Source organism: Lagenorhynchus albirostris, unplaced genomic scaffold (genome assembly GCF_949774975.1).
Source record: "Lagenorhynchus albirostris unplaced genomic scaffold, mLagAlb1.1 scaffold_137, whole genome shotgun sequence".
Lineage (NCBI taxonomy): Eukaryota > Metazoa > Chordata > Mammalia > Artiodactyla > Delphinidae > Lagenorhynchus > Lagenorhynchus albirostris.
This window is the reverse complement of record NW_026783360.1, coordinates 336,421-360,174: the sequence shown is the minus strand read 5'-3', so window position 1 is coordinate 360,174 and position 23,754 is coordinate 336,421. Positions and strand designations below refer to the sequence as shown.

Genomic DNA, 23,754 nt, shown 5'->3' with positions numbered 1-23,754 from the left:
TGGGATGTAGGATGCCATGGCCTGTTCTCTCGAATTACAGTGCAAACATCCCTCCTTGGAGACCAGCATTTCAAAACGAATTGATTGTACTATCCCTCCGCCAGAAAATATGAAAACTACAATCAAAACAAGAAACAAGTTACCCAAATCTGCCCAAGATGGGAGGGGACTTATTCCTCCCCTAGGGTGCCCCCACCTGCTCATGTATGGTCCCCTCCTGTTGGCGTCCCCATCCACCAGCAGTGAGTGAGTCTGTCCTGACCCTGTGCTCTCTGTCCGGCCGCATGCATGGAGCCAAAGAGTTCCGAGCAATAGTTATTTGCTGGGCAGAGATCCTCATCCATCAATTCACCACTAACTTCTGTGGCTCCCAGAGGGAGAGAAAGCCGCCTTTCCAGCCCCACCCCTGGCTTGGAGTCCAGCCGCTACGGGTCCACCTTCTCTGAGGGCTAATGGCCAGAGTCTGACAGCTGTTGTGGGTTCTGTGCACCCAAATGTGGTTGCGGCAGTGACCTGCTTTTCAACCTCACGGCCAACACCAGCGGATGACTCTGACACTTCAAGTCACCAAATATCTTATTTTGGTAGGGGACAGAACATCTTCTATAAAACATTTATAAAGAACATTTCTGTTGCCCAGGATGGAAAATCTGGGCCCTTTCACACCAGAGAAAAAGATCAAAGAAGTAGCACGCGGGGTGCACTGTGTAGTTGACCCCTGCGCTGTTGTTCCAGTGCCGACCCTGCGCGCAACGTGCAGCCAGCGAAGCGGCCCGGCGCTGCGTCCTTCGGCTCTTAAGCTACAGACCGGGAAGCACGTGGAGCCAGAAGTGGAAGCGGCCCGGTGTCCCGGGACCGGCCAGGAAAACCCGACGGCGCCTCTGGCGTCAGTGTCAGCTCGGCCGGCAGGTCCGGGAAGGAGCGACCGCGGGTCGGGCGGAGCACACGACAGGGCTCCGGGCTGGGGCGGCGATTGCGGCTGGGTCCATCCCCGCACGAGCTCCCGCCCCCCTCGCTGACGTCGCAGGTGCTGGATGCGTGGTGGGAGACCTGGAGGCGGCGAGGAGAGGAGCGTGGCGGCCTGCAGGCCCAGGAGACTGTCCCGCTCCTCTGCGCTCAGGGGAAGCGGCAGTCATGGGAGCACCACGGGCGGTAGAGCGGGTCCTCGGCCCGGCAGTGGGCTTCTCACCGGCCGAGATCGGCCCCCGTGGCCGGAACCGCACCTGCTTCCCTCCCTAGGCGCACATCCCAGCCCGCTGTCTCTGCCGTCGCCGAGGGAACTTGGGGTCGGAGGACGGAGAGAAGGGGCGCGATCCCAGCATATCCTCTGGCACCCGGAGGCTCCCTCGTCCTCCGCAGACAGGGGCCTGTCCCTGAGCTTGGCGGCGGGGCCCAGGGCCTCAGACGCGCCAGTGCCCTGGCCCCTCCCCAGAGGACCCGGTGTTCATTTTGAAATGTATAGTAATTCCAAATTACTCTGTTGTGTAACAAGAAGTAACATAGTGTTGTAGATCAGTTATATTTCAACAGCCAACCAACAAGCAAACAAACTCATCCAATAACAGTCCAATTAGTGGTCCACAGAGGCAGGGCGTGGGAAAGGGTGGGACTGGATGAAGGTGGCCCAAACTGCAAGCGTCCAGCCGAAAGAGAGATGAAGTACCAGGGATGCAATATAGCACATGATAAAGATAATAAATACTTCTGTCTCCTACACATAAAACTGGTTAAGAGAATAAATTATAAGTGTTCCCATCACAAGAAAAACACATTTTTCTATTTCGCTAATTTTCTATCTATATGAGATGATGAATGTTCACTAAATTTAGTGTGATAATCATTTCATAACATATGTAAGTCAAATCATTATACACTGTAAAGTTACACGGTGCTCTATGTCAGTTATACCTCAGTAAAACTGGAAGAGGATAAATGAATAAATAAAATGGTGCCCCATTGAATCTCGATTAAAATGGATGCTAAATGGAATTTTACTGGGCATTTGTAGCAGTTTTTGTATTCTAATAAAAACATTATTGATTTTCAAAAGTGTATTTTGTAATTGAACAGTTAATTTAAATACTTATTTCATAATATTTTGAACAATTATCTTGGCTGTTAGAAATGGAAATCTATCTTTATTCTTCCCAAATCTTGCAAAATAGCTTTTCAAAGGTTCAGAATTTTGTAAAATTTTTTTTAAAGCCCAGTCTTTTTGACAATTTTTGGCCTTCCAAAGCTCTATAATGACACTGTTATAAATCTCAATTTTATTTTATAAAGTGGTAACTTTTCTTTGTAAATTAGGAGCAAACATTTTGTAGTTACACAATTTGTAAACCCTTATGTATGTTTGATTTTCAATATCAGAAATTTTATATTGCAGTGTATTTGAATTGACTGCGTTAGAATGTAGAGTTCTACGAAGATAGGAACATTGTATTAGTTACAATTTAGTCCTCCTAACAAGCCAAGTTCTGAAATCCTGGAAGCTTTCAGTAAATATTTGTTAATAATTGAAAATTTGATAAATTAGTGACTAAGGTATCTTGGATGCTCTCTCTCCTGATGACACATTTATACCATTGATTCCAGACTCACATTTTCTCTTTAGGATCAGATGGATGCTATATGCTCTCTCCCTTGCTTGCATGTTTGTGTGAGTGTGTGTGTGCATGTACACAGACAGGAGCACAGACACACAAATGTTGCAGGCAACATCCCATGCTTTATAGACCCCTACAATACCATGCTTTCACCCATTAGACATCCGTGGACTTTAGGGTAATAATAAATGTTTTTAGGCCAACAAAGTAAAAGCAATTTATCTGAAGAGGAGCCCGACCTTATCAGAAAGCCCCTACCCTCTCCAAATCTGAAAATGGAACTCTCCATGTCTGCAATGATTTATCTTATTTTATCTTCCCTTATTTTATTTATTGGGGGTATAGTTGCTTTACAATATTGTGTTTCTGGAATGATCTCCCACCTTCTTGATTCTGACATATCTATCTGTTCTAGGTGGGGGAAAAAACATTTTGGATAAAAAATTCTGTTGCAGGAATAAACCCCTGCCTGACTGAATTCTTGGAAATTTCATGGCCGTGTCCACAAATTCTCTAGGACTAGGACACTTGTGAAAAATTAAATTTATTTGTAATTCAATTTTACGTCATGAGACGCACATTAGTAGAAAATATAAATGGAATAGCATAATTGAAGCACCAGATTTTACAGTGTTTTGAGACAGAGGCATTCTCACCTTGTGAGTTCATCAGTGTGAATAAAAGTTAAGGCTCTGCTGAAGTGTGTCCCACATTTATCACATTAAGCGTTCTCTCCAGTGTGAGTTTCTGGTGTATTTAAATGTGAGGCTGCAGCTAAACTATCTTCCACATTTATAACATATATAGGGGTTCACTACAGGGTGAGTTTTCTCATGTCATCTAAGGTTACAGCTTTGTCTACAAGCCTTCCCACATTGATGAGACCTGCATGGTTTCACTCCAGTCTAAATTATCTTATGTTAGTTCGATGATGAATAAAGGCTGAAGGCTCTTCCAAAATGATTGCAAGCATAGGGTTTCTGTCCTGTGAGATGTCACTCATGTGGCGTGATAGTTGAGTTCTATGTGAAATCTCCTCATATTTGTTACATTCAGTGGGCTCTTCTCCAGTGTGAAGTCTCTGCTATTGATAAAGAAAGGAAAGACTGTTAAAAGTTTGCTCACATAAACTTCATTTCTATACTTCTCTACACGTGAATTCTAGGCTGCTCCCTCAGTGATGGTCTCCACTAAATACCCACTCCACCATGTTACTTATATTCACATAGAATCTCACTTTGCTGAATTCAAATAGATTTTTCTAACTTGTAGCCTCTCACTGCCATCGTTTTCTGATTAACTTTTCGGTCTTCTTTATTTTTCAAACACTATACACACGAGCTACATTTAAGCAACTGCCCTTTTGAAACTCAAAGTACAGTTTGTTTTGGGGGAAAAATGGTTCCAAATGAAAACTATTCAAAAGCCTCTGCCGGGCCAGCGTTTAAGTCCCCTTTCAGTCAGATGGTTGGGCTGAATTCCTCTTACCCTAAGATCATGTCTCTAATGAGGACAGTGGGGTTTATCCCCATAAACTTACTATTGACCTTCAGATAAATGGCTTCTTCCTGAAGCTATTGTCTGTGAGCATTTTTAAAATGCTTATCTTTAACACAGAGAAAAGGTATGAAATGGAGCAATATATAAAAAATTGGAAACATATTATAGGATATTGACAATTAGAATATATCTTGAAGGGTAAAACAAAGGAAAAATAAAATGGGTGGGATGTTGGTGAGATAAAGATTAGGAAAAGCACCGAAAGGGAGGGACTGAAACGATGGGTGCTGCGTTGACGTTTAGCACCAGTAGCCACAGAGCCATCCTTTCCTCTAAGGCCAAGGAATATGCAGAAGGTTAGATTAATAAGATTGATACGTTCACAGAATTGTGACACTATCAGAGGGACTTCTCTACATTGACTTCAACAATATTGCAGAGACATTTCACTCAAAGAAACCTGCAATTGACATTACCCCAGTTCTGGATGAAGTTCACAGTCACATGTCTTGAAAGTCACTGATTCCTAAAAACATGCAGGACATTCTGGTTCAGGCTGCCCACTTTCCCCAAATGTCCAGAGGTGATGGTCGAGGGTGATAGTACTGAGAAAAGTCAGCTGTGTGTTTCAAAAGCTCAAACCTGTTTGACGTCAAGTCCAATGTTCCTCTGGGCTGACTTGGCGTATGCCTTTCAGGTGCATCACAGAGATGGGCACACTCTGAATACAGAGTGACTTTCATGGTAAGGGAGCATCACATGAAGGGTGGTGTGAAATAACCTGTACAGTCCACAACAGAATGTTAATTGTGAGCTGACTGGCAATTAAAAAACGTGTACTTGGGAATTCATAAATATCACTGCTCCCCACTACTTTCAGTTAAATCTACAGACTTAGCACAAGACAGGCAATATATATGTTCCACCACTTATCAGCAGTGATGACAGGCAAAGTATTCCCCAATACAAACTTCACTGTTCACATGTGGGAAATACCTTAATAACCTCTCAAGAGAGTTGAGTGATTAAATGAGCTGACATGACATGTTTGAACATAGCAAAACCCAATAAATAAAAGCTACAGGTGAATTAGTCACTAAAAAGTCAGAGAGCATTGATGCAATGTCCACCAATTTGTGTGAGTGAACAGACTGTATATACAACTTGGGGTCCGCAGTTGCTGCCTACTTAACCTCAACACAGAGCATGCATTCATCACCAGATATGAGGACAGACGGGCTCAACTTTACAAGCCAGCGGTCCCGGGGTTGTCAAACTCTAAGATGATCCCCAACTGACCTTTCCTGTGGGTTGAGGTCCCTCTTTCCCTCCTTGTTTCCTGGGACCTCACCGCTTTGACTATCATTGTCTCTCCTGTAGCTTCCTCCTGTCTTCCCTGTTCAGAGACTAATCGGAGACTCTCGATGGTTCAGGCCTCTCCAGGGCTTCACATATCGTCACAGTTTTCTAAGTGTTCTTCTACCTACTATATCCTACTCAATGTACCAATTAAGGAAAAAATGCTTTCTGTAAAGTGCTTCCAGTTTCTGAACAAAGGTACCTAAACAGGGGGGAAATGGCTGGCTTGGAACAAGAATGAAAGGGCATATTTTGTTGTGACTTTTTAGAGTTCTCAAAATAGTCAATTGTATTCTCAGAAAATAGATTAAAAATCGGAAAAACAAAGAAAGAAAAAGCAAAATTGGCTCCACTGTCCTCTCTGGGCCAGTCCTGCTGAAGGGCTTCTTCTCTTTCTCCTGGCCCCTCAGCCCTGTATAGCCGTCTAGCCAGCATTTCTGACCCTGGACGTATTCGTCTCACCTGTGCACACACCTCCTCCCCTTCCAGACCTTGAACTTCTGCTCTTGCTCATCCCTCCACTTGTGTCCATCACATGACAGAGCTCACTGCATTGCAGACTCGCTTATGGAGTGAGTCACACCCCCGTCAAACCCATGACTGAGCGGAGAGAAATACAACCTCTCATGTGCCCTCTTTACCAACACAGACTTCATGGAGTCTGGAGCACGTCGGTATAAATGTTGGAAAGGAGACAGTTGCTGTATTAGCCCTTGCCGTACTCCACGATCCTCACAGAGACGCCAGACGACAGGACTAGTGCTCAGAGCCCTGACCCGCACGAGGATACACTTAGAGCACTCAGTCCAAGTGGTGACACCTTTCTATCCACTGGAAAGAGAGTTACCACTTCAGGAGAAAGAGCAAGTCCCCAATCACCTGGGGACACATTGCCAAGAACTCAGCTGCTAGTATTCTCTCTCAGAGACACTGTTTACTCTAAGCGGGAAAATCCAAGGAAAGAGAAGAAAGCCATGAGACTTGAATCCTATCTAGAGTTTTCAGACCTAACAGTCATGAACCCATAAATCTTTACCTGGGAGTGAACAACCACCCCACCTGCAAATGTGAACTGGTCTATGAGAAAAGAGGAGTAATCTTGTTTCCCACGGTCAAACTAAGAAGGCTTTGGCTACTGCTTCTCATAAGGGAAATATTAGTTTCCCAAATTTATTTATTAGGAAATAAAAATCAAAGAGTTTTTAAAGGTAATTAACCCATGATATTCCAAGTTATTAGTCAGTTTCCTCCCTCACCCCAAATGCTAGGAGAACCTCCAGTGCACTGACCCCACTCTCCTAACATGTGTGCCAACCGTCTTCATTTTTATTCCAAATTAATCAAATCAAGTAATTTCAACATATAGTTATGAAGACCAACAATTTCCATATTCCTCTTTCCATATTCCTTCCAAATTTATCACATTTGCTGGTCAAGATTCCAATCTTGGAGGGCTCCAAGTACCTGCTTCTTCCATGACTGAATCTAACTAGGATATTAAATCTGGTGGGGTTCGCAAATCTCCCAACATCTTTCAAATATCCCTGGACATTGTACTATATCTAGATGATTCAGTCTTATTCTATGCCTTAAAAATATTTCAGACCTTCTCCATATCTTTTGATTTTTAATAATTCTCAGTACTTTCGCCACTTTCCACAAAAGGGACCACCTTCTACTAGACAGCTTAATCAGATAATTTGAGGAAATTCTTCAGCTCACTGTCACAAAATCTACAAATATTGCTCACGGTTTATTCCCAAGCCCATAGTAAGAATTGAAGAATCATCTCTTCCTTGGCCAAGCCCAATTTCTCCAATTGTATTCTTTTCTCTCCTGCCTCCCTGGAAACTTCATGTAATTGATTATAATTTAATTATTATTTACCTTGGTATTAAAATACAAATGCTATAACACCCTAAAAATATCTTCCTTGAATGTTTGATATCATCAAACAACACCAGTCCTTATATAAAGCCACACAAAACCCACAGCCTGATGGACTGTTTGTAGGTTAAACATATTTATATAAAGACTAATCCTCCAGCTGCAATTCTCTTCCCAGAACTGACCACAATTCACAAAACAGTGAGACCTCCGGCCAAGGCATCAAGACTGCTTTTGGAGGTTTTTAGAATATTAGCCAATTAAAGGAATCTCTTATACTTTCCTTACATGTATCTAAGTGGTTAACGTGTTGAGAAGGAAAAGTTTGTGTTAGGGAAGTTGTTCCTTGATTAGATTTATCCTGATTGGCATCCAGATTAAAGGAGTTCTTTCTTTATGATTATACAATATATGAGGTTATCAGATCTATTAACAGGAGCCCACAGACAATTCTCTGCCTGATTCTATAGAAAGAGACTAAAACTTTCAACTCAGAAGTGTGGTAGTTGCATACTTAAGTAAAGACACAAACACAGTTTTCCCACACATTTTGTTTCTGGTGATTACTAAATAAAATTTTCCCCAGGAGGAATCAAAGTCATTTATTATTCAAAGACTTATTAATTTAAAGATAGTTATTTAATTTGATCAAAAAACATTGGTCACAGGCCATCTGAGAGTAGATTAGGTTACTGTGTACATGGAATTTCTCTGCATTTACAATTCTTATGTAATAGTCAAGAGAAACTTGCTTTATGACTCTACGTTTACTTTTCTGCAATTTGTCCAGAGAGGAAAACGGGAAAAAAAGAAAAGAAAAAAAAATGATGAGTAGAGATATCGTGAAATATTACGGGTGTTGCCTGTAGGTTCTATTCAAGACAACAGAGAGAGGAGAGTTACTTAGCTAGTAATTTAAAGAAGGAATCTCTGAGGCACTGCCATTTAACCTGAAAGTGAAGCGGTATAAGTGTAGCTGGAACTATGTATGTGTATATCAGGGAGGAGATGAACAGAGATGAGAGCGCTCATTGTAGAGATAAAATTGATGCTTGGTTCTGTTTGTGTGGTTCTGGGACGTTATGTCAATGACTGAGCCCCAAATAATTAGTGGAGCTGCTATCTGAAACTGCAGACGAGAGGAGTAGTAGTTTTTATTTGGGAAGGAAGTTCCTGGCTTCTGTCTGATATACATTTCATTGTAGGTGTCTGCTTCCCATGCAGTTATGGATGACACCTCAGAAATGAAATCTAGCATTCGTTTTTACGCATTATTATCATAGTGATAACAGGAGAAGACTGAATAATTATAACAGTTTTCGAAGATGGTGTATATAGTAAAAAGAGAGAAGAGGGCTACAATGGAGTCTTGAGATGTTGAAATAGTATTGTTTGAGGAGAACTGCGCACAGTACACTGGCAGGAACTGACTAGTTTAAAGGCAGTGGGGAGTTTGTGATGTCAGAGGACCTTGGAAATATAAATTTCCTGACGGAGGTCATAGTCCAATTCTGCTTGGGTCCAAGTAAAATACGAGAAACATTCATTGGATTTAATCACGGAGAGATAACTATAATGTTATAAAGGTTTATGTATACGCAAGTCAACAGTAACAGGGAGATCACCCCTAGTAAATCAAACTGTGGGAGGGGCGCCCAGAGATGGTCACTAATCCTGCACTACTCTTTCAGTGTACTTTGGAAGGAGGAAATTCATTGGGCAGGAACTAGAGATAAATTGGTTCAGAGATTTTGTTTCAAGAATGAAGAAACTGAAAAAGATGAAAGGGAATGGACTGGGAAGAGATGGGTGTTCGCTGGTAGAAGAGCTTCAGTTTACAATTAATAATAAAATATCCTCCAGAGAGCAGGAGAGAAGGGGATACATTTGAGAAAAATGGGCTTATCCAGGCGTAGAAATGACTTTCAGTTTAAACAGGAGCGGCATCGCCAATGGGTGAAGATTCAGGAATAGGTGTTGACTTCATGACAGTGAGCTGACACATTTCTTCGAATATTCTACTTCATCTGCATGGTAGGAGGTGAGCACACTGTTGAAAATGAGAGAAGGTGAGAATTTCAGGGATTCAAAAAAACAAGGGGAACATTCGAAGTGTATGCAAAACACGGGAAAATGGTTTATGATCACGTCCTGGTAGGATGCAGATATTTATAAAACTCATTGGGAGATACGTATGATAGATGCAGCCATAGGAAGCGGAGTCTTTTTGTCATCTCTCATTGGGGTCTTGATCATCAGCTGTGCTGAGAGGTCAGAGGAACCTGAGAATTGTTCCATAAAACTCAGGAGACATGGGAATGATCGGGAGGCTGGGTCAATGCACTGGAGGATTCCTGTGTTGGGAGAACCTAAGCACGGTAGTCATTGTGTGAACAGACTGGAGGGGAAGTGTTATGATAACAGGGAGGATTCCAACCACTGATTTGATAGGCGACATATCCAGGTGAAACTTGAATCTGGGATCCACACCTCAACACCAGCATATTTAGGAATTTGAGATTCAGAAACAGCCTGAGCTACGTTTGAATTCTAGCTCTGTCATTTTCTAGCTGCATGATCTTCTCACATAAGCAAAATTTCAGAACCTAGCTTATGTTACTTGTTAAAAGGTAACTAATCTATAAGTAACAGGGTTGTACTAAAGATAAATGAGCAAACGTAGGTAAATCTCAATCACAGGGTCTCAAAAGGAATGTTTTCTCTTTTCAGGGTCTCAGGATCAAAGGGCTGTGTCCACCCCTGTTCCTGACACATTATCAGTATTTGTCTATGCAGTAGTTAATGATTAACATTGACTTAGGTAGCACTTGACAGTTGACACATACTTTGCTATAGAATAATTATGAAGTGAAGAATGTGTCTCCCCATGACATTTAGTAGGACAGAACTCCACCTACTCTTTCACTAATGTATCTGAAGGTGTTGACTAAATTTCACCCCAAATTAAACTTCACTCTATATTTGATGAGCGTGTCTGCCCTGTGTGGATTGTGGTACCCAACAGTGGGCTTATGATGTACGTACTCCTGCTGCTTTCCTGTGCAAGGGGTTTTTAGTCCTGATTTGTGTGACAAGACCTTCCAACAAGACATGAGTCCCTGGATTGTTTTCCCCACCATGAAGTAGATCCAAAGTGGCCTGGCCACATGGTCCAAGGCCATGGAGGGCAGCAATAGGGTTGAGGCCCTCATGTTGCTTGATTCCCACATGGGGAGGAATCAAGGTGACTGAGGGCAAGGGCATCCGGGGTGTGGGGAGAGGGCACAGCAGGGAGGGTGGGGCCTCTGAAGCACTGGGGCGGGTGTTGGAGAAAAAATCCTGGTACGTTTGATCAAGAATTATTTCATGAAACATTTGAGAGTGGTGTTCTTTCTGTGGAGTCAACATTCCCCAACTGATCATTGTGCGGGTTTCCTGCAGTTTGGTGTAACTCCTAGGAACTGAACATTAATGAAATAACTCTGAAAAAGTAGCTCTAATAAAAGTACAACACCCAAGGATTTTCATGTTTTATGTGTAAATGAAAATATTACTGTCTTGATTATGTGCAGTAGCCTACACTGCCTTATTGTTGACCCTGGAGAGAGGGGGTTCACCATATCTACACATGCCCGGTGGTTAGGTGGTAGAGCTCATTCCCAGGTGAGTGGCTGGGGATTCATGCCTGGAATGCCTAACGATGCTTTAAAAGCCTGGATTCTCTTGGTTGCTTTCCCTTTCCTCATCTTTACCTGCTCAGTTTTTCATCTGACCCTGCATAAGTATGCAGAGGCGGACAAGTGTTGGCTGAGTTCCTTACAATGAAACAACAGGTGAGAAGAGACTTATTTTTATTCTTGAATTGGTCCCTCTTTTGCCAAATGGTCAGGTTTCTCCTTTTGGCCTGGATCTTCTAAGTACACCCATGAAATACTAATGCCAGTTATGTTCACCACCCTGTTAGGGAGACTGATGTGGAAATAATCTCCTTCCGTCATTCACACCCACTTGTTCCAGACTCCATTAATGCTGTGACTTCACAGAACACATGGGAGAGATTTTCACTAAAAACAATAAATACAGCCCTTAGCCTCAGTAAAGAAAAATTCCCAAATTACCATGTGAATGACTACAACAGCCTTAGGTGTGTGGTGAACACAGGTGATAGTAATGAGAGAAACAAGTTTGCAGACCCAGGGTGGGGGTGGGGGGGTGGGGGGGTGGAGCAGATATTAAAGGTGCTGGGGTGGAGGTGGATGCTGGACAATAAAGAGTAATGAGGAATTGTTTACTATTTCTAATTTTTAAAATACTAAGCTTTTTATAGACTATATTTGAAAATTTTTAAGTCTACAAAAGAAGATAAATAAAATTTCCTTCCTTCACAATAACTCAATTATCCTATGTGTACTTTTCTTTTTAAAGAGTTTCCTATTTATTTATTTATTATTTATTTTTGGCTGTGTTGGGTCTTTGTTGCTGAGCACGGGCTTTCTCTACTTGCTGCGAGTGGGGGCTACTCTTCGTTGAGGGGCACAGATTTCTCATTGCCGTGTCTTCTCTTATTGCTGAGCACGGGCTCCAGGCGCGCATGCTCAGTAGTTGTGGCTCACGGGCTTGGTCGTTCCACGGCACGTGGGATCCTCCCAGACCAGAGATCAAACCCATGTTTCCTGCATTGGCAGGTGGACTCTCAACCACTGCGCCACCAGGGAATTCCCTCCCTATGTGTTCTTCACCTTTGTTCAAACTTGAAAATTGAATGTAACATATGCAGATTATTATTTTCTTAATTGTAACTGTGTATTGAGGAGAAAGTGTATGATAGACAGAATGAAATGTAGGGCACTGGACAGGAAATGACACATTAGGGAGCTCCAAGCCCTCACTCCCCGCCAGTGACATCAATACAGCCACCAGGATTTGTCAGCACAGGGGACCCAAGAAGTGGCAACAATGATCTCTTTTCTGCTCCCACCACTCTCTGACCTGGCAGGAGTACGGATTACCTGCCGATATGTGTGTGTGCGTGTGCATTTCTTTTTTCTTGGTGCCACAGCTGGACTTGCTGATTGAGCCTGCGTGTTTTTAGAAAGCAACGGCCATGTTGCGCTAACAATACAGTGGACCCTCCGTCGCTCTTGTGTCTTTGGGAGTTGAGTGCACACAAAATTTGTATGATGGATCCAGGCGCGATCTACCAGTTGTCCTCTTGGCTCATACCTGCTATGTCAGGGGAATGTTCTTCCCTTGGGAAATCAGCTCAAAGCTTTTGGAGAGAAAGGCTGCACAGGTGTAGGTTGGGGCCAGCAACCTTCGGCATGGACGACTGGGCAAACCAAGTGAATTGCTAAGGGTTCCTGATATGAGGAAAGAGGCTGAGGACATAGGGAGGCCAGGCCTGCAGAGTGAAAGTTCTTCTTGCCTGTAGGTAGCTCTGGGTGTGGGTGGAGGAGAGACATTGAGGGGCTGAGATGCCAGCTGCCTGTCCCAGGACTGCAGAAGGAGGGGGCAGAAAAGCAGAAAGTGTGGCTCATGTTTGTTTCTGACACACTCATCGTTCTGGTTCTTGACTCCAGGCTGTAAGGAGGAATTTACTCTTGTTTTGCAAAGTTGCTTTACCTATTCCAATCCTCTACTTTTCCATTTACTCTTTTCAAAAGATATATATAAACTCGCTATTTTCATTAAACAGCTTATCATCAACATTTTTTCCAAGTCAATACCTATACATCTAGCTCATTTAAAAAAAAAATCAATAAACCAAAGCACAAAGTGATAGTACTGCATTGTCTGAATGTACTTGAAATTTACTTACCTGGTCCCTCTCATTGGCTGTTTTCTAAATGTTCTGTTCTTAAGTAATACTGATATCAATATTCTTAGTACACATGTATTTGCACAAATGTTCCCACCTACCCACTTCTTGTCATTTGACTTTGCTTGTGAAATATGTAAAGATCAATTAGGTAGTCAAGTTATCAATCGTTTCCTTTATGGCTTCTGGGCCCTGGTTTTGATGTTTTAGTAACATCTCCACTCTGCAATTACAGAATAAAATGTCGTCCGTGTTTTCTATTGGTACGTTCATGGTTTCAGCTTACAGTTCACGCAGTCCATCCCCCTGCAGAATTTTCCTTGTTTACAGCGGCCGGCGGCCCAGGAATAGCGTGAAGAGCACGTCTCCTTCGCGGCAGCCTCCCGGCACCATCCTCCCAGCTCCTCGTCTCCCGTCTGCTGCCAGGGTCGCACCGTGTCGTGACGAGCCGGTCGCTAGCTCCGAGGCGGACTCCCCGAGACGAGCTCGGGCGTTTGGGCGGCCGGCACTGCACCCTCGCCTTTCGGCGATCGGGATCCGGCCCGGGGACGTTCGAGCCGGTGGTCGGGCGCCACCTGGCGGCCGCTTTTATATCGTCCCTTGTCTCCGGAGCTTCGGCGATCTTCGCGAGGGCTGACATTCGGACGCCGGGCGCGAGGCAGCGTTCCGGGAGCCCGGCTATGCGTGTGGCGACTGTCCCGGTTTTTCCGGGGCATGGGCTCCTCCTGCGTTCGCTGGAGATTGGGTGTGTAGGTTTACGAGGTTGTGATCCTTGCCTCGCTCCCTAGTATGATGTGAGGGCTGCCTAGCTTGGTCGACCAGCAACCGCCTCTGCTCCTCCAGCCACGAGAACTAAGCGGACTCGACCCTACCTGGGTCGCCCGCCGCGTTGTGTAGGGAGAGGTTCTTGCGAGCCCTCCGGAGCGCCTGAGGCTCGATGGTCCGTTCGTCTGAGTCACTTTAGGAGCGTTCATTATCTACCACTTCGGTCCACGAGCGTCCCAGTCCGGACGTGGGGAACGCACCGGGCACGGGCGTTGAGGCCGCTGGAGTGCCGATGTGCATGTTGGCTGGCGCGCTTGGGTCCCGGTCTCCGGGGCATGGGCGCATTCTTCTTTCGCGGGATTTGGACGGGCAGACATGCCTATTGTGAGGCCGGCGCTGCGCTCCCTCAAAGTCGTTGAGTGGTGGGTCTGGGCGGTTCGACCGGCACTCCCTTGTGTCCCTTGCGCGTGAAACGCCCACATTGAAGCACGTGGTTAAGAGGGGGTATCCATCCCCGGAGTCGTCCGTGTGGCCCGGTGGTCGTCCTTCCGCTTGCCAAGTGTCGCCTGAGAGGTTCTAAGTCTCCTACGGACGTGGACGCCGCCAAGTTTCCGCCGGCCTTCTCTCTTGATCCCGTTCGCCCTTATTCCCAAATATGTTTTTCTCCGCAGTGGGTAGGGCCCGAATGGCGTAACGAGGAGGCACTGGAAGTGCGACCCCGGCCTTCACGTCCTCCTTCCCACGGGACCGCCACGCCCCGTCCAATAGGACGCCCGGTGCTGCTTCTTGGCCGCCTTGGGAAAACGGTGCGTCCCAGTCCCGTCGCCGTGGTGGAGCTCCTCCCATGCGGCTACTTTCTCCGAAATCCGCGAAAAGCGGTCATGCGGCTCCGCAGACGGTATTCCCATGCAGGCCGAAGTGCGTCTACGGGGGAGCGCCCGGCGTCCCCACTTCTGTTGGCTTCGTCGGCGAAGCGCTTGTGTGGACCAGGTCCTCTCACCACAGGTGAAAGCAAGGACAGTCGCGGGCGAGAGGGGAGGGCGCTCCAGGCGCAGCCACGGTCACGCCTGTGGCTTGGTGGTCGGAGAAGCCTAACAAATGGGGAAATGGGGAGCTGCCTGGGGCGTCTGGTGATGGTCGTGGGAAGGCATGAGGCGATGCGCGGTCCTGGGTGGGCGCGGTTGTCAGAGGCTCCTCGTGAGAATCTCGTACCGGAATGGCCTCTGAATGCGCGTGTGGACGAGGAGACAACCCCTGGAGAGAAGTGGTACCTGTGGTGGGCCAGAGGGGATGAGTTCGGAGGGGTGGAGGCTCACCTTCTCTTCCGTGCCATGCAGATCTATCCCGGTGGTTTTTCCTCCATTTGGTTGTTACCTGGCGTCCGCTACTGCAAGGATGACTAGACCATACAGCGTTGTGGCAAGAAACAATTTCAGTGACTTGAGAATTTGTTCTGAGATCCACTAGTGTAGACACTGGCGAAGTGAGAAATTCTGAGATCTACAGAATTGAAAATTACTATGGTCGTTACTCAACAGCATTGTAATTACCATTGTTTGTAATTAGTGATAAAACTGAGTAAAGTTGAGTCACACAGTAGCTGACTAATTGGGGATGATCAAAGAGGGGTTTTCAGTATTTCTAAATCCTGCTAAATGGGCAGAGGGCAAGGTGGAGACAGCAAGTATGTGCCAGGTTAAGGCTGTGACGGGTGTGAGAATAAAGAGAGGTGCTGAGCAGATTATGGAGGGTTTCTGAATGGTACAAGAGGCTGGAAAGCATTCTTAAAGATATGTGGGGGGACAGATCTGGTAAGTTGCAGTTTACAGAAAGAGAAAGGCTCATTGCTAGTCTCCACAAAGGGTTCAGTAACTGAGTATCTTATCAAATGCTCTGTTAACACTGCAGTTTATAAATCCTTTAGAAACATACCCTACACATTTGCTAGCAGCAGAATTATGCATTGCTGCATTGTTTGTAATATAAACAGATTATTGAATATCAGCATGCATCCCAACGTGGACTGGCAAAGTGCATTATAGTACGTCATCCATTCAGTGCAGTGTCCTGCAGGAAACGATGTCTTGATAGAGGATAATTTGCAAGATACTGTCAAATGAATAAAAGCAAGCTATAACAGCACGGTGCCTAGCGTTCTACTATTTGTGTTTTTAATTAGGGTGCCAAGGAGAAATGTATATTCATATTTGCTTGTATGCACATAAAGACACTCTGGAAGTTTGTAGTGGGAAACCAGATACATGGCTACGTGTGGAGGGCAGGGGCTCCTGGTCAAAGAGGGGGAGGCGGTGCGGGGCACAATGTAATGCAATTTTCAGGACCTTCAACCATGTACATGTATTACAACCTGTCTAGAACTCCAAGAAGTTGCATTTTTTAAACCTCCAAGGATTAAAATAGATTTACTATTTCTACCGAGTACATGTCAAGTTTGTTTCACCATGGAGCTATGCCTTCTCTAAAATGTCTACTCAAGCCTTCCATGGTGATTTTGACTATTTTCCCTTACTTTGGTAGCAGACAAAGAAAACCAGGGGAATCAACGGTTGTGTAGTTCATCAGCCCCTGCAGTGGCTCCCCTGCGTTTTTCTTTCAAATACTTTATACACTGTGTTTTTTGGTGCTATTTTCATAAGTTTTATTTGCAAGAAAGAGGATAGAGGAGAAATAAAGCTGTATTAGGGTTTTGCTAGAGTTGCCAGAACAAGATAGTGCAGACTGGGAGGCTTAATTTTCTCACAGCTCTGGAGGCTTTGAGTTCAAGATCAAGGTGTCTACAGGTTCAGTTTCTTCTGAGGCCTCTCTCCCTTGCTCGCAGGTGGCTGCATTCTTGCTGCATCCTCAGATGGACATAACTCTATGAGCTGAGTGTGCATGGCTGTGTCCTAATCTTCTCATAGGGGCTCAGCTCTGGGTTAGGGCTCACCCTTGTGACCCATTTTAACTTCATCATCTCTCCTAAGGCCCTATTCCCAAATACAGTCACATTCTGAGGTAGAAGGGTCTGAACTTCAATATATGAACTTACAGGGTTTCAGTTCAGACCTGAAGGAAAGCCGCTCCCCGTTGGTTGAAGCAGAAATCTCAGAGTAGAGAGGAGTCTTCCCACATGGCCTAGAACTTCTTGACACAGCCAATTCATGACCCATAAGCCTGATACCGTGGTTTCACATGTCTCTGTGACAGAGAGTGGAGGTCAGGGAATGACTAAGGAATTATGTCCTCAGTACATTGTCACTAAATATTTCTGCCTTTTGGAGGCCAGGTGTTCACAAAAGTAAAGAAGTTATGTTTTGCTCAGCAAGTTCTCGGCCATGGAAGGTACACAACGCACTGAGGAGTCAGCCTAAGTGTCTCCCATATCCTGAGCAGGCCATGGACACAGGAGCAGGAGACAGCCATTAGAGGCCACAACCTTGCTGGGAAGCAGGTGCATCACCAGTTTAGCTCAATCAGATCTGTGTTCTAGGTGCTGAGCTTGAGGAGGGCGTCAGTCCTGGGACACTGTGGACACGATGCAGAAAAATTACCTTAAACCCTGAGTCCTACTTAAATAGAAAAACTGTGAGATATTAATTCTTATTGCCTCCACTGAGCTATAAACTTGGTGAAGGTGGCTATGTTATACGTTTCACCTCTTAGTCTCCAGAAAATTCGACATGCTGGAATCCTGGAGACTTTGAATAAATATTTGTTACTTTAATGTGTGGTGTGGGAGAGAGCTACCTGATTTTTCTTGAAGAGTCTTGTCCTATGATAATTTACAAAATCCAGAACACTTGCGAGATATGTTCTCCCTTAAGTATCTGATGGATACTGTGGACCCTCCACCTAGTAATGCACATGCACAGACACAAACACATTGCTGCAGTCGGCCTCAAGTGTTCTATTTCCCTCTTTTCAAGCTCATAGACCAACCCTTTAGCCTTCTATATATATGGGCTTTATACTCGTTTTGTGTGTGTGGGTGTGTGCATACATCAAGAAAGAAAAAGTTAATGGATTTGAAGGGAGAGAACACATCATGTAACTCCTGCCCTCTCTCAAGCCAACCCGACAGCAGATAAACTTAGGACATAGGCATTCTCCACGAGGACCATCTCTTTTCCCCAGGTCTTTTTCTTTTTAACATCTTTATTGGAGTATAATTGCTTTACACTGGTGTGTTAATTTCTGCTTTATAACAAAGTGAATCAGCTCTATAGCCTGGTCCTTATTGATTAGCACCATTCTCATTGGAGGAAGAATGGAACTCGGGAGGGGGACCAAGTCCCTCTGACTTCCCTGGCTCAGGGTGCAGAGGGTGGGAGGGGTGCCCCTGCCCCTGCCCCTGCTCCCTGCCTCTGTTTACTCCCTGAAATGTAGGGGCCACAGCCTCAGCTGCAGAAGCAGAAGAGCCACTCCTCTTCTCTTTGCTTAGTGTTCTCATGCAATATCTCTTCCAATATTTTCACTTTCAGCATATGAATGTCCTTACTTCTGAGTGAGTCTCTTGTAGACAACATATAGTTGGACCCTTTATGTCTATCTTGTCCATCTTTGTTTTTTTAATGTTATTAAATATTCACCTATATTTTAGTATGAAACATAATTTTATTTATTTATATTTAAATCTTTAAGACATACATAATTTATCTTAGTATCCAAATTGGTTTAAAAACAGCCAGCCCTGACTCTGTATATTAAATAATTCAACCATTTTACACTTACTTAAAACGACATCCCTATCACATATTAAATTTTTGTTTTTCCTTTTCCTATGTCATAAGAATGTCCAGAGGAACTGAATTTAGTTGACTTCTTTAACTGTATAGAATACCTAGTCATATTATATGAGAAGGCCATAGCAGGGGAGAAATATAATTCTAATTCTACACACTAGTATATATTCTAGACTGACTAGTCTCTTTCACTGACCATCAGACTATTTCTACTTGGCTTTGTATTTCCAGTGAAGTTACACTTTCATATCCGCATGGATACCATGGCTTAAAATGCCCTGTACATCCTCAATATACCTGTAAATTCATTTATCGACATCATTCGGTGTCTACTGTGTACCATGCACCAAGCTAAGGAGTGAACCAGACAAATACAACTCTTCCCACAATGTGGCATGAATATTATCTGGTAGAAGACAATCCTTAAATATTCACACCAATAATCCATCACACTGTGTTTGGTGCTACAAAGTATACCCTTTGCAGCTGAGAAGTCTCATTTCCAGATCTGTTCACTTCTGCATACTTTGAGTGCACAGCCGATTTCCAATTCCCAATGAAAAATACCAGAAGGCACTTGGAGAATTATCTTCAGAGTATTTACAAGATGTTATAAGCTAATGAGAGGAGTAGGAAAAAATAATTAAAACAAACCCCTAAAATATTAGGCAACCAAGTCTCAGAAGCTCAATGCACTTGGAGACAGTCCTTTAAATTCTCAGGTCTATATCCTGAGCAAAGCCAGGCCCAAGGCAGATGAGGTCCCAAACAAGTTAAATAAGATCAAGAATGTGGCAGAAAGGCAACTCCAATGCAGGATCATTTTGCCTTTTGAAAGGGAAAACCTGTTACTACCTCTTTATGTACTGTGCCCTATTCTCCTGGGGTGTCCCTATTCTCTACAATGAATAGGTTTCAAAACTGTGGGCAACTGGAAGGAATAATTTTAATAGCTGAAACAAACAAAAAATTCCTTTATGAGAAAAAAAAAAGAAAACCAAAAGAACCACAAAATTCTCCAACCAGCAAATTTTACATGCATTGAGAGGCTACAGAGTCACTGACAGTGATTAAACCACAGAGCACCAGTTTCCCAGCTCAAACTGGAAAGGATTTATTTTTAAAAAGTAGATATGTCTGAGGGCATCTAAATATAAGTAATTCTTTTCTTTGTAAAAAATTTCTCCCTCGGGGTGGGATAGGGAGGGTGGAAGGGAGACGCAAGAGGGAGGGGACATGGGCACACATGTATACATATAGCTGATTCACTCTGTTACAGACCAGAAACCAACACAACATTGTGAAGAAACTATACTCCAATAAAGGTGTTTTAAAAAAAATGTTCTCCCTCAATGAACCCATTTTGATGGTAACAAATAAATATGACTTTATAATAACCTAAAAAAAAAGCCAACCTAAGTTTTTGTTTTGTTTTGTTTTTTCAGTACGCGGGCCTCTCACTGCTGTGGCCTCTCCCGTTGCGGAGCACAGGCTCCGGATGCGCAGGCTCAGCGGCCATGGCTCACGGGCCCAGCCGCTCCGTGCATATGGGATCCTCCTGGACCGGGGAACGAACCCGTGTTCCCTGCATTGGCAGGCGGACTCTCAACCACTGCACCACCAGGGAAGCCCCAAGAGGCCAATTTAAAACAAAAACAAACGGGTAACTTGTATTTTTACTTTAAAATAAGTTTGAGATTTCTGAAGTCTATGTTGATGAAAGAGGATGCCAACAAATTCACTCATCACCATACATAAAGTTAAGCTTTCTAAACTAAATCTCTTTAGTGTGAGATCAAAAACAGTCTGCTCTTAGAAGATCCCCAAATACTCTCTCTTCCAACTCTTTAAAAGCTAGCTTCTGTTTCTCCAAGAAGCAAAATATATTCATTTTTGCAAACACTATAGGTATCTGAAATGCAAAATAATCAGCAAGCCACATTCTTTTCCACAGAATTAGTGGGAACTATCACCTGTTTCTCAGATTGTTTATGTCCCTGTTTTCTTTTTTTTCACTGGCAGGACGGTCCAGAACCTCTATTTTGCCTTTTCCATCTTCTGAATGAGGAAGCTTAATTGTATCGATGGTGACTTCACCTTCAAAAGAGGTGCTATCATCTTCATCCTCAAATTCTGAACTGTCCTCTGAACTGTCTTGTGAATTCTCTTGTGAACTGTCATCTTCTTTTGAATCAGACTGATTCATCTCAAACAAGGTCATATCCATTTGCATAACTTTTCCGAGAGTGTCAATATTTTCAATATTGAAATGACCAGGTGGTGCAGCTGCCATTTCTTTCCTTAGCTTTTCGTTTGCCTGAGCCATCTTGGGAGAAAGCTCTGTACTTGGTCCAATAGGGGACTCCTCTCTATCCTGTTTGAAGAGTGGAATTCTTTCTGGAATTACGCTTGGAGTTGATGAGCAACCTGTCCCATATACCTCCGCGGCCGCCCCTGCCCTCCATCAGCAGCTCTCTGGACACCAAGACCCTGGAGCTGTCCCGGGAAAACGACGAACAGCTCGCATCGGGCTGGGATTTGCCATGGGCCTCCCTGCTGCTCGCCCGTCTTCAGAGCAGCCCCTCCAGGCCCAGATGCCGGAAAAAGGCTGGGGACATCTTTGTTTTTTAACTGATGAGTTTAAACCATATATATATACATTATATATATATATAATATATATATATATAAATTACTGATATGGAATGATATTTAATTGCCAATTTGTTTTCAGTAATGTCATATAGCTTTTCTGTCCCACATTTTCTCACATACTGACGTCCTTTGTTCTTACTTTTTGTACTCATTTTCAAAATTAATTTCTTTGGCTGTGCCAGGTCTTAGTTGTGGCATGGGGGGCTTTGATCTTCTTTGCAGCATGCGAACTCTTAGTTGTGGCATGTGGGATCTAGTTCCCTGACCAGGGATTGAGCCCAGGCCCTCTGCATTGAGAGCATGGAGTCTTCGCCACTGGACCACAAGGGAAGTCCCCTGACTTGACTTACTTTTAATTTCCTTCTGTGTATATTCTATAGATAATCAATTTGTGGATACCATGGAGGTTACATATAAAATCCTATCAAACTAGCTTAAACTGATATCAACATAATTTTAATCACACGCAAAATCTCTATTACATCTCCAATTACATCACACATTAATTACATGTCATTAATGTCACAAATCACATATTTACACATCAATTACATGTTATTAATGTCACAAGTCACATATGTATACATTGTTTTCTGTTAATGTAGATGTAAGAATTCGTTATTTGGGGATGCTATAATAAAATGCCACAGCTTGGGTAGCTTATAAACAGAAGTTTATTTCTCATGGTTCTGGAGGCTGAAGTGTGAGATCAAGGTGGTTAGGTAAAGGTTTTTTCTGAGTCATAGACTTTTCATTATATCATCACCTGGAGGAAGGGGCTAGAGAGTTCTCTGAGGTCTCTTTTAAAAGCACACAAGAGACTTCCCTGGTAGGCCAGTGGTTAAGAATACGCCTTCCAATGCAGGGGACATGGGTTCGATCCCTGTTCAGAGAACTAATATCCCACATGCCAAAGGGCAACTAAGCCCATATGCCGCAACTATTGAGCCTGTATGCTGGCTCTAGAGCCTGTCTGCCACAACTACAGACCCTGTGTGCTGCAACTACCGAGCCCCCATATCACAGCTAGATATGAAGCCTGTGCATCACAACAAAGATCCCACGTGCTGCAACTAAGAGTGAATGTAGCCAGATAAGTAAATAAATACATATTTTAAAATAAATAAAAGCACACACATTATATTCATGGTGGCTCTGTCCTCATAACCTAAGCACCCCCCAAAGACCCTACATCCTAATACCAACACATTTGGAGGTTGTATTTTTAATATATGAATTTTGGGGGAAACAATCACGCAATAGCAATAAATTTATAATTATTTTAATATTTTGGTTTAAAAAAATATCCTAGAATAATGAAAAGTATAGCCAAAAGTCAAAATTATAGTGTTTTCTCTATTTGTCCATTTATTTTCCTTTATCAGAGACATATATATTTTCATATGGCCTCAAGTTACTGGTGTCCTTTCATTTGAACTTGTAGTACTCCCTTTAGCATTTCTTGAAGGATAGATATTATGGTACTGAACTCCTTCAGCTTTTGTCTGAGACTGTCTCTCATGTTCCTCATTTTTGAAGAATAATATTGTAAGATATAGAATTGTTGGTAGGTAGTTCCCGCCATGCTTTAAGCATATCATTTCACTCTCTTCTGGCCTGCAAAATTTCTGATGAGAAAGCAACTGATAATCTTACTGACAATCACAATTAAGTGGATCATAATAATTGTCACATATAACTTTGTTTATATATATTTCTTAATGCTAATCTATTTACAAAAGTACTTATTGTTTCAAAATTTTGTATTTATCATTCTAAGATTACTTAACAAACCTATATTTTTATTCTACTTATTTATAAAATAAGAGGTTATTAGCCAAAATTATGAATTCATAGCTGAAATGTGTGGTAAAACATTCTTGATAAGAGTTTTTCCATGTCTGAGAATTTTGATATGAACTCCGGCTTTTCAGGTTGATTTTAGCATTGATAGATCCAGTGTGAGAATTCAATGTTGACTAAGGAATTAAAAATCCCTCAGGGCTCTCCTTCATTCATTACAGTAAAAGTGTTTTCTATGCTGTGAATACTCATGTGTATGTAAGTCTATTGAATGATACTCTCCAGTTAAAATGATCTCCATGTCAGTTACATACACATAGTATGTAAATCTTCTGCATGGACATCTCCCCTTTGTAGCATTTCTACTAGCTATCATCAAAATTCAGTCTAATTTAGTCCATAAAGGGAACGCTTTATGCTGGTCTGGTGTTTACAATGCACTGTAACTGAGTTCTATGAGTCTGCTGAATTCCTAACTTATCTCATTCCCAGGTTTCACATGTGGATGACCAGGGTTCACACCTGAAGAAATTTACTATTTTCTTACAGCTACATTGTTCCACCAGGAAAATAACTTGCCTGGATATCATTTCTTGCTTTTAATGGTCACAGTTTTTGC

At 43.3% G+C, this 23,754-nt stretch overlaps 1 pseudogene; it reads right to left on the bottom strand.

Annotated features, from left to right (window-relative positions):
- Positions 1 to 20,646: 20,646 nt before the first annotated feature.
- On the bottom strand, positions 20,647 to 21,234 carry LOC132514306 (NOP protein chaperone 1-like; annotated as a pseudogene).
- Positions 21,235 to 23,754: the final 2,520 nt, after the last annotated feature.